The sequence below is a fragment of the Glycine soja genome, chromosome 13 (assembly GCF_004193775.1).
Source record: "Glycine soja cultivar W05 chromosome 13, ASM419377v2, whole genome shotgun sequence".
Lineage (NCBI taxonomy): Eukaryota > Viridiplantae > Streptophyta > Magnoliopsida > Fabales > Fabaceae > Glycine > Glycine soja.
In genome coordinates, this window is record NC_041014.1 from 10,163,970 (window position 1) to 10,176,483 (window position 12,514).

Genomic DNA, 12,514 nt, shown 5'->3' on the forward strand with positions numbered 1-12,514 from the left:
CTTTGTTAACTTGATCCCTTAAGAAATGAAACTTAGTTTCAATGTGCTTGCTACGGCCATGGGACACAGGATTCCTTGCTAAGTCAATAGCCGACTTATTGTCCACTTGCAGCTCCACAAAGTCATCAGTCTTCAGATTTAATTCAGAAATAAGGGACAGAATCCACAGTGCTTGACATGCAACACTACAAGCTGAAATGTACTCAGCTTCACAGGTAGACAAAGCAACTACAGATTGCCTTTTGGAACTCCAGGAAATTGGGAAACCACAAAGTAGAAACACATAACCAGAAGTAGATCTTCTCTCCACTTTATCCCCTCACCAGTCTGAGTCAGAATAAGCTACGAGGTATAGCTCACATTTTTCTTTCTGATGAGGAAACAATATGCCATAATTAAGTGTTCCTTTTAGATATCTCAAGATTCTTTTTGTTGCTGCCAAATGAGACTATTTTGGATTACTCATGAATCTACTGACAAGACCAACTCCATATGAGATTTCTGGTCTACTATGGTAGACGAATCTCAAGCATCCCACTAACTGCCTGAACAATGTGGCATCTACTGAAGCTTCATGATCGCCTGTATCCAGTTTCATATTTCCTTCCACCGAAATATCTACCTTATTACATTGATCCATGTTGAACTTCTTCAATACTTCTTTAATGTACTTCTTCTGGTGCATCACTATTCCATCCTTAGTTTCAACAAGCTTAATACCAAGGAAGTATGATAGCAAGCCTAAATCTAACATCTCGAATTCATATTTGAGATTGTCCTTCAAATTTTCTATCTCAGTTGGATTACTCCTTGTAATAAGCAAATCATCCACATAGAGGCATATTAGTAGGACTCCACCATCCTTAGTTGCCTTCACATAGATACCATGCTCTATAGTACATTTCTTAAAGTCTTCACCATGTAGAAAGGAGTCTATTCTTTTATTACAGGCCCTTGGAGCTTGTTTCAGTCCATACATAGCCTTTTTAAGTCTGTACATCTTGTCTTCACTACCTATGACTTCATATCCAGGGGGTTGCTGAATATAAACTTCTTCATCTAAAGGGCCATTAAGGAATGCAAATTTGACATCTAATTGCCAAATTTTCCAATTCTTCCAACTGGCCAAGCTTACTAGAAACCTTATAGTCTCAAATCTAGCCATTGGTGCAAATATTTCTAAGTAACCCTCTCCTTCCTTTTGCATGAACCCTTTAACTACTAGCCTAGCTTTATGCTTAGCTATGCTACCATCAAACTTCTGTTTGGTTTTATAAACCCAATTGGTAAAGTGACTAACTCCCAGATTTTATTCCTTTCTATGGCTCTTATTTCTTCATTCATGGCATCTTACCACACTTTCTCTTTAATGGCATCCTGAAATTTTACTGGTTCTATAGTAGCCATCAAGGCTATATTCATAAACTCACCCTCATCTGTGATTGCACTGTCAGGAAACATGTGGTAATCTCTGAGTCTTGCAAGCATTCTCCCCATTCTTCCTGATCTTATTTGTTCTGTGATTTGTTCAGCATTACCTTCTCCATGTGGTATAGCTTCATCTTGATGTCTAATTGAATTCTCCACAGGCACCGACATGCTGACAGTTGCTTGCTCTTTCTGGTTGTCTTTATCCTTCTAGTATTTTAATTCATCAAATTGTACATCTCTACTGTAGATTACTTTCTTTTTCTTGGGATTGTAGAGTTTGTATGAACTTGTAGGGTGATAGCCAATAAAAATCATGGCTTCACTTTTATCATCTAGCTTTCTTCTTTTCTGATCTGGAACATGAGTGTAGCATAAGGTTCCAAAAACCCTGAGATGTTGAACTAATGGTTTTCTACCTGACCAAACCTTCTCTGGTACTAGTGAAACTGAGTTCTGAGTTGGACATCAATTTAGTATATAGGTAGTTGTCTCCATTGCTTCAACCCAGAAACTCAGTGGAAGATTTATGCCTTTTATCATGCTTCTAACCATATTCATAATGGTTCTATTTCTTCTTTCTGCAACACCATTATGATGAGGTGTATATGAAGCTGTTATCTCATGGATTATGCCATTATCTCGACAGAAGTTCTCGAATTCTTCAAAAGTGAACTCCCCTCCACCATCTATTCTTAGGATCTTCAAACTTTTCCCTGACTGTTTCTCCACTAGTATCTTGAACACCTTAAAGGTATCAAATACTTCACTCTTAGCTTTAAGTGGATAGGTCAATAACTTCTTGTTGAATTCATCTACAAATGAGACAAAATACGTGTTCCCACCTAGAGAAGAAACTTCAAAGGGGCCACATACATCTGAGTAAATAATATTCAACAAATCACTTGCTCTACTAGGGACATAAGACCCAAATGCTGATCTAGGTTGTTTGCTAACAAGACATTTCTCACATACAACTTGTGGATTCTTAATTTGAGGGAGACCATTGACTAGGTTATTAGTATGCAACATACTTAAATCTTTGAAGTTAATATGCCCATACTCGTATGCCAAATCCAAGAATCATTCATCTCAGACTCAGCTGACAGACATTGGGATTTCAGAGTTCCAATTATGGCTTGGAATGTTCTGTTGGCTGAGAGTGGGGTTTTGAGAACCTTTTTATGCTTGGGGTCATACAACTCCAGGATTCCCTGATGCAAGTTCATACTAAAGCCTTTTTCAATCAGTTGACCAATGTTGATGAGATTGCTTTTCATTGCTGGAACGTACAAGACATCTTTGATCATTGCCTGGTTGCCATCCTTTCTCCTGATCAAAATGTCTCCAATGCCTTTTGCTTGTATAATCCTATTGTCAGCAAACCTTATCTAGCTTTTCTTGCTTTTATCAAAGTGGATCAACCACTCTCTATGACTAGTCATATGATTGGAGCATCCCGAATCCAAATACCAAATTTCTAAGCCCTCAAATCCTTTAATATCATTCATCATTAACAAGAGAACAACATCTTTTGAATCTGCTTCCTTGGCCACATTTGCTTCATTGCCTTGTCTTCCATTATTCTGATTCTAGATTGGGTATTGACATTCAGATGAAAAATGATCAATCCTTCCGCAATTGAAACACTTAAGTGTCTTTTGGTCAACCTTTTTTTCTTTCCATGCCCCTTGTACCCTCCTCTTCTTAAAGATTCAGGTACATCTTGCTCAGTTCTGAACTGTTCTTGAGTTTCATTATTTCTCTCTGGATTATCTTTGGTTACCCTATCATGAACCCTTCCTTTATGTCCTTCTCCTCGGCCACGAGCTTTTTTTTATTTGTATGTTTGTGCTTTGAGTGCTTGATCTGGTGCCTTCCTACCTGAGCGCTCAAGAAGTCGTTGTTCATGGGCTTTGAGTGAGCCTTGGAGTTCTTCTACTTTCAGGATCTCTAGATTTCTTGATTCTTTTGTGGCCGCCACAATGTGGTCAAATTTGGGGTTCAAGGTACGTAGGACTTTCTCTATGATGGTGAGATCAGTGATCTTCTCACCACATGACTTCATTGCATTGGTCAAAGTAAAGACACGATTAAAGAACTCAACTACTATTTCATTTTTCTCCATCTGCATCAATTTGAATTGTATGCGCATCGTTTGAAGACACACCTTCTTCAACTACGCCTTCATTTCCTTTCTCCAAGATCTTCCATGCCTCCGATGAGGTTTTTGCTCCAACGATCTTTTCAAAATGGGCATTGTCCACACTCTAGTAAATCAAACATAAGGCCTTGTAGTCGTTCTTCTTATTCTCATTATATGCCACCTTTTGTTCTTTTGTAGCATCTTCTGCAAGCGATGAATACCCTTTCTCCATGATCTCAAGGACTTCTTGATACCCAAGTATCACCTTCATACGTGCATACCACCAATGCCAATTCTTGTCGTCGAGGATCGGTAGATTTTCCAGAAGATTGCCACCACCTTGACCCATCCTTGATCTTGGATTCCTAGAATCGTTAAGGTTCTTGATACCACTTGTTAAGGAAAAAGAGAGAGAAAACAAGAAATAATACATTTATTTTGTGAAAGGTATGAAGTTACTCACACATACACATGTTCACAAACCTTTTATTTATAAGAGAAAGTCTGCATATCCAATGTGTCTAAAACAAAGAAATAACTACCACTAATAGAAATTACAATTATAACACTAAAATGGAGCAAAAAGATAAGAAAAAACAAAGATAAGGATATATTAAAACTGGTGTGGACAGTATAATCAATTTTAGATATAAACCATTAAAAATAGATCAGAAATATAAATAACATAAAGTAATCAATTTTAACCTTTCCCCACTCATGTGGACTATAACATCAAAATAATAACAGAAAAAAATACTTGTTGTTTGCCATTGTCCAAAAGTTACTACTAGTGATATTGTGATGAATAGAGTCGTTTCTTGAGGATGAAAGATTAGATCATGGGTTTCCAAAGCCCCCTTTACCATTGCAGCTTGTGCAGCCAAAGACTAATGGTGGTTTGGGCTTGCCTTCCTATTCAGTTGCAAGGTGTGTGATATCTACCATATTAGTATATTATCCTTTTTCATATTTTTCTCTTTTTTTGCTTTTTCCATTGTCACAGTGATTTCTGCAATTAACTATTTTAAGATAGTCCAAAGTGAATCTCAAAATTACTTTGCAACTCGTAATAAGATTCCCATCAATGTTATCCAATGTGAGAAAAAAAATAAAAGAGAGATATTAGAAACTAGATAGAAATTTGAGGAATTATTAGTCTTGATTTTTTTTTCCCTCTTTTATATATCTATTGAAATACAAGGGAGTAAAAGCTTGAAACCAATACCTACACTTGAGCAAATAAACAAAAGAAAACTTTCTAGAAACAAAAGCAGTAAAAATGTTATGTTCTGAGAATATATGGTGTGAGTTTTATTTTGTGAGTTTAGGGTATGTAGGAACAATTGATGTTAGACAAATGACCTCAGTTATCTTAAAAAGGGGGGTTGAATTAAGATACAAAGACTATTCCCCAATTAAAATTCCACTCTCTCTTTTTGGATTAACAATGCACCCTTAACATGAATTACTCAAAAGACAATTCAAAATAAACTTCTTTTAAGCCAAAGATAAATAACAATAAATAAAAGAAGTTTAAGGGAAGAGAGAAATGCAAACTTGATTTATACTGGTTCGGCCACTTCCCGTGCTTACATCCAGTCCTCAAGCAATCCACTTGAGATTTTCCACTCTCTTTGTAAAACTCCTTTTACAAAGTCTGAACCACACAGGGACAATCCTTCCCTTGTGTTTAGAATCCTTTACAACAAGAGACCCTCGGTCTCTCAATCCCTTTTCAGAAGTAAGAAGAGAAGAAGAAATCTCTCTTGAAAGAGAAAGATACTACAATTGAAGATCAATCAAGATTCCTTATTGAATATAAAAGTGTTTGACCAAAGAATCTTTTTTGAGAGGATAAGACATTTCAGTTCAGAAAAACTCTCTTAATCTTTTTAGAGGATATGACTTTTTGGGCAATAAAAACTCTCTTAAATTTTCGTATCCCAAGTCACTTATATATAGGCCTTTGATGGCCATTCAAAAACATTTGAAAATATGTGACTGTTGGGAGTTATATTCAAAAATCCTCACTGGTAATCGATTACAATAATGGTGTAATCAATTACACAGTTACTTTTGAAGAGTTATGACTCTTCTCATTTGAAATTTGAATATTTAAATACTGGTAATCGATTACAAACTTACTGTAATCGATTACACAACTTTGAAATTTAAATTCAAATTTCTTATGGCTGTTTTAAAACGTTCCAAACCTCTGGTAATCGATTATAAGCCATGTGTAATCGATTACATGCTTTCTAAAATATTTAAAACCTTTTCAGAAAGCATATTGGCCACTGGTAATCGATTACATCCTCTGGTAATCGATTATTAGAGAGTAAATCTCAATTTAAAATTATTTAGATAAAATTCTTTGGCCAAACCTTTTGCTTTTTCTATTTGGAACCTTCTTCCTAAGATTCTAGAGATCAACTTGATCATATATCTTGATTTTCTTGGATTCTTGGATTCTTGTCTTGAATAAAACTTGAGAAGTACTTGATCCTTTGGCATCATCAAAACATCAAAATATCTTGCTTCTACAATTGATACATCGTGATAAGAACACACCTTATTGATATCATAACTATCATCTGTGACGATAGGTTCAGAAGAAACTAAGACCTAAGGACACTTCACAGGAATTAAGTTTCATAAATACGGAGTGAGGGTCTTTAAGATAAGCTGAACTAAATTTTGAAACAGTGGAAGATCAATAGAATGCCCACTAAAATTCCTATTCATCTTGGTCCTAAAATCAGCCAAAGACAGAAATATTTCTACATTGCCTAGTTGTTTGAGAACCCAGATGACAAATGAGTTGAGCCCAAAGTGGAAGTATTTATGAATTTTTTTTTGTTTTTGATCAATAAATATTAATTGTTAATTATTTTTTTAATTAATGGGGAATTAAATGCATAATCTTTTCCTTCCAATCTTATAACTGTTGTTTATGAGACTTATTATTGTCACACAATGTGATATAAACCTTTGCTTTCACCACGTTTAATTTCCAAATGACCCTCCAAATACTCTGGGATAAAATCATAATCACCATCAATTTCAATGACAAGCTGAAAATAATAAATTTGCATACCATTTGTGTCCGAAGAGTCGGATATGTTGAGGGCTACGCACAATCTTCAACTCATTGATAACCAAAGCTGTTTTATGTGAAAGTGAATTGCACGAAGTGTACGAATACAAATACATAAATCTAATTGGTTGATTTTAAATAAGAAATTTTAAAACAAAATCTTTAACAAAATTCAGATGTGGGGAGCATTTATAAATGTTTTCGTGCATGCAGGCACGAATTCGCACTAGCTTTTTCCATTTGTAAATTGTAATTTGTATGCAAACACAAAGAATAAGGTGAAACAGTTGGCAAATGACTTACTAATAGACATACGTTTTGTCAATTTATTAATGTCAATTAATTAGTTCCTTTATTTCTTCGTAAAAGATTATCGAAACCGATTCGTACAAATGTTACGACTATTCTACTATAAATATAATTTAGGGTTAATTAAGTTTTTTTAAGTTGATTTTAAATTTTTTTTCTTAATTTTTTTTTAAAAATTGATTCCTAAAAGAATTTATTGTTATTAAAATCCATCCTGTTAATGTCTTTTGTTAAAAAATGAAGTGTGAAGGCAAATTAAATGATTCTCTTCCTTTATAGTTTATAGTGATGTGACTATTTACATAAACAACTAAACACGAGCCGACGGTAACCAACGGTACAAACTATTTATAATAACTCTAAATTTTTTAGAGATTAAATTTTAAAAAAATTAGGGATAAAAATTCAAAATCTTCATTTGAGGACTAAAAATAAACTTAATTAATCCTATAATTTATTCTAACCATTTCAAAGCCATCATCAAATTTTCCAAGTCATCAAAAGCCTCCACCATTTTAACTATGGTTACATTCCACAACTAGTCTAATGGTGGTAATTATGATTAGTTTTACTCTAATGGTGAAATTGGGCTTTTCAGATCATTTTCCTGAACCATCAAGTAGTCTTTATGGATTAGCTTATCCGTACGAAGCTTGTTCCTAGTTTTGCTCTAATGGTAATAATCAATTTTTAATAATTAATATGTTTACATATATGAATTTTTATGAAATTTATGTTTTTTATTTAAAATTTATATAGATAAAAAATACATTATTAAATCAAAATCAATTATAATAAGATCAAAAAATACATTAATAGATTTATGTTAATAAACATATAATTTTTATTTATTATTTATATATATAAATATATTAATTATTATATCAAAATTAATTATCATAAAATGTATTATTTAAATTTACATACGCATTAAATCTATATTAAAAGTTTTAATATTATATATAATAACATTAATTATTTTATAATACCAATAGCACAAAAATTACAAATTTAACTCTTGTTTGGCTATTAATTTTAACTAATCCGTAGACAATTTTACGAGTGTACGTAACAATGCCCCGATGATGAAACTAGTTATACACAAGCTCAATGTCAAGTATGAAATGTATTTAGATTAGTGCATGTGCATCTAAGTTTTTGCCAGATTGTGGTGATGAGATTTTCGCAGCTATACTTTTTGGTAACCAAACTGTTAGTGTCAGTTGTTGTCCCGAACTTGTGCATGGTGTATAGGAAAACGCTGTCATGATGATATGATAAATAAAGTACATTATAAAATTGCCCACATTTAGGAAAAACCAAATTGAGATCTTAGAGAGGAGTAAAAATATTTGGATAGATTGCGTTGCTGATCTGGACAACCCTGTGCTTGAACCAATAGGTGCACCATTTACTGAGTTCGATGGTTCTGAATAGTAGTTATTCAAATGATAAATTGTAATTTCTCATATGGAATATAATATTATTAATTTATATTTAAGCTATGTTGGGTGAAATTAATTGGAAATTGGAAAGTTAATTAGAAGAGTTAGTAGGTAGCGGAAAGTTGAAAGTTGAAAAATTAATTGATTAAATTGTAAGTGTTTGATAAAATTAATTGTTGAAATAAATAAAAAATATAAAATGATATAAAGATAATAAAATTATGGTTTATTTAAAAAAAATAATTAAAAAATTTGATAAATACATTAAAGTTGAAAATGAAAGAAAATATAAAAAGTTAGAAACTAATATTTTAAAAAATATTATTTCTAGAAATTATTAAAAAAAATTATTTACTCAACAGTCAAATAAACTTTTAAGTTAATAAAAAAAATTAAAAACTGACTTCTTGTGAAATATAACCTTAATTTTCTTAAAATCAGTCTTGTGTTTTATTGTATCGCAAGGATTTGATTCATTGGAATATATATTTGGATTGTATACCATATTCAATGGTTCGATGCACATGCTAAAAGTCTACATCTCAACAAGCTTACATTTTACTGGGAAAAAAAAAAACTTACGATATAAATATCCACGGTATTTAATCTAGAAATTTTAGGTTGGTAGACCAAATAAATTATAACAATTGTTGGAAAATAAGGAAATTAGAAAAGAAATCAAATTAATAAAGATGTAAGATTAAAAAAAAGTGATTAATCATAAATTAGTTAGTGACTCAATTATTTATTTTTTATCAATAAAAATTGAATACGATATCAATGGATTTATAACACTCACACACATTGAGCTAGACCTATTTGATTTTGACCCAATTATTTTGTTACAACTAAACTAATTCAATTGGGAATAATTTTTTTATAAATAGAGACTAGCAAGCATCAACCGAATTATCATGATCCCAACTAGGTTGGCACTAAAGGAAGCCAAAATCACATGTTGCAACCTCTTGAATATCATACAAAGAAAAAAAGAAAAAAGAATAACAGGACAAGGCGGGGGAGGGGGAGAATAAAAAATTAAACCCATGATGAAATCTTTAACTAGGAAGACCAACCCTTTCCCTGAAGTAGGGTTCACTTAAACAAGTGGACAAAAAATCCCACCTGTAAAACCCTTGTACAATAATGCCCAAATTTGCCAATTTATCGACACTATAGTTTCCCTCCCTTTAAATATGAGAAATCACAAATTGCATGGAAAGAGTGCTAGTAATACAATTTAACCAATAATTTATTAATTGTTGAGGGACAACCGAAGAGTTTCTAAAGGCCAAAGTGACCAAGGAAGAGTCGCTATCTCTGTAGCCAAAGCTTTCTCCAACCCTCCTTGAAAGCAATTTCAATAGCTTCCATATCACCAAGAAGTTTAGCATTAAGAGAAAAGGTAACTTAGAGATGTAGGGAGAAGTTTCCTGTGAATGTATATCATGCAGGTTTTCATGATGCCAAGAGTTTACTTGATGAGTACGGATTGAATCAAGTCAAAGAACAAGATCAAGAAAATCTAAGATAAGGACTTAGTAAATTTGTTAAAAGAATCTCAAATTGATTGCTATAGTTTGGCCTCAAAATCTTCACTATCAAAATTCTTTTATTAAAGTTAAATCAGTTCAGAAATCTGTTTTTGAACTGATAATCGATTACCAGGTTCGTGCAATTGATTACTAGAGAAATTGTGAAAATGACATATTGAAAATTTTTAATTGAGGAACCAACGACACAAAATTATTTGAATTTTGATATGTGTAATCAATTACAAGAGTCATGTAATTGATTACCAGCGAAGAGATTTTAGAAAAACTATTGAAAAGTCATAACCCTTCAAAGATATGACTGTGTAATCAATTACAAGTGTCATGTAATCAATTACCAATGAAAAATTTTCAGAAAATCTTTTGAAAAGACACATCTCTTCAAACTGTTTTAAACAGATACAATGGGCATATATATATATGTATGTGTGTGTGTGTGTGTGTGTGTGTGTGTGTGTGTGTGTGTGTGTTATTGAGAATTATTCTAGGAACTTCAAGTTATATCATTTGCTCTAAAAGAGAGAAATCATTCTGTTCATCTTATAAAACTCAGTTGTAATCAAGAGACTATTTGTCTCTTGGCGTGTGAGAAACTTGAACACAAGGGTGAGGGATCCTAAGGTGTGTTCAAAGATTGTAAAGGATTTACAAGGATAGTGAAAAATCTCAAGTGGGTTACTTGAGGACTAGACGTAGGAACGGGAAGTGGCTGAACCAGTATAAATCGAGTTTGCAATTCTCTCTTCCCTTATCTTGTTTATTTTTATTGCAATTTACTTTGTCTTTCACATTTAAAGAACATTGTTAAATTAATTGTTGCTTCTTCTTCTACATTCTAAATCTATCACATATCATTTAAAAGGGGATTAAAACTTATTAGTCGAAAAAAATTTAAAACTTAATTCACCCCCTCTTAAGTTATTGAGGTCACTTGTTCAATATTTCCCATATAACTGCCCTTAAAGTTTTTGAAGATGCCATCACGCGCTGCCAATCCTAGCACACCTCTGGTGACTCCATCAATGTTACACTTGCACCAACCAGCCAAAGGGGGAGACTAAGTTACTTGAATAAACTTGGGAGCTTTCAAGGGATGCCCAATAACTCTAAAAGCCTAAAGAATAGTGAATTTAGGAATAAAGTTTCGCATGCCACCTTTTGCTAGAATTTCATTAAGGAAGTAGGCTCTAGGGAAGGGTCCTTTTAAAAAATGAGCATTATTCTTGCTAACCCAAACGAACCATGTCGTGTTGTTAACTGCAACCTAACACTTTAAGTTGTGAGCTAGCAACCAAATTGCATTTCTGTAACAATTTCAAAGGTGATAAGCCCACGAGATTGCACTCCAAAATGCCACTCAACCATCTTTAGATAGATAAGGAAAAGGGACAATGGATCAAAAGGTGATTTGCAAACTATAAGTTGCAATGAGAACATGCAAAAACAAGAAAACACCCTCGTTGTTGTAGCTTGTCATCTGTTGGAAGTATATCAGCCATAAATCTCTAGAAGAAAAATGATCCAAATGGCGGGATTGAAGGGCGACAAATAAGATTGTGCCATGAAACCTTTTGAAGGGGTTGTAAGCCTCGAACAAAGGAAAATGCTTCCTTGAAGGATAAATGCTTTTGAGGTTGAGGGACACCAAACCAAAGAATCAGAGAAAGTCGAGCTAGAATGATCATATAAAATATCAAAAGAGAAACCACTAGAAAGAGTTTAGTTATCAAGAATTTTTCACGAGAAGTTTTCTATGAAGTCTAAGACGGTAACTTGAAGCTGGGGGTGACCTGCTTCTGGAATATTTAGCATTTCAACAAGAGGTTGTCCCAACTGAGTCCAAAAGGAGATTGAGGTGCCATCTCCAAACCTCCATGATGACTTATCTGAAACAACATCAATCTAGGGACGAATGCCATGCTAGATTGATGATCGAACATAGGAGTTGATAGGCTTACCATGGTGAAAGTTTCTGGTCATAAAAAGATTCCCCCAAGGAAAATTATTAAAAAAAACGTTCCAAGACAACTTTGACATAGATGCTTTGTTTATAGAGTCCAATGAATGAAGACCTAGTCCACCCCTACCTAAAGGCAAGCATAGTTTGCTTCATATTACAGTGACAAGTTTCCTATGATGGATATCTCCAATCCAAATAAAATTACAAATCCAAGAATCAAGTGATTTTATGAGAGATATTGGCCAAGAGTAAACCTTAAAACAATAAAGGAGAAAGCCTTGGATGATTGATTTCACTAGTTGCAATTGCCCCATTACTGAGAGTAAAGTACCCTTCCATTTGTCTAACTTATGTTTAATTTGTCCATAATCAGCATGAGAAAGGATTTGCGAGGATTACCACAAAAGTGAGGGACTCCTAGGTAAGAAAAAGGGAGATTTCCCATGGCAAACCTAAGAGTATTACGCATGACCAAGAGTCTAGGAACTGAAAGAGAACCATGATAAAATCGACACTTCTGAAGGTTAAGATGTTAACCAGATACCACACTATAACCTTTAAAAAGATTCATGAAAG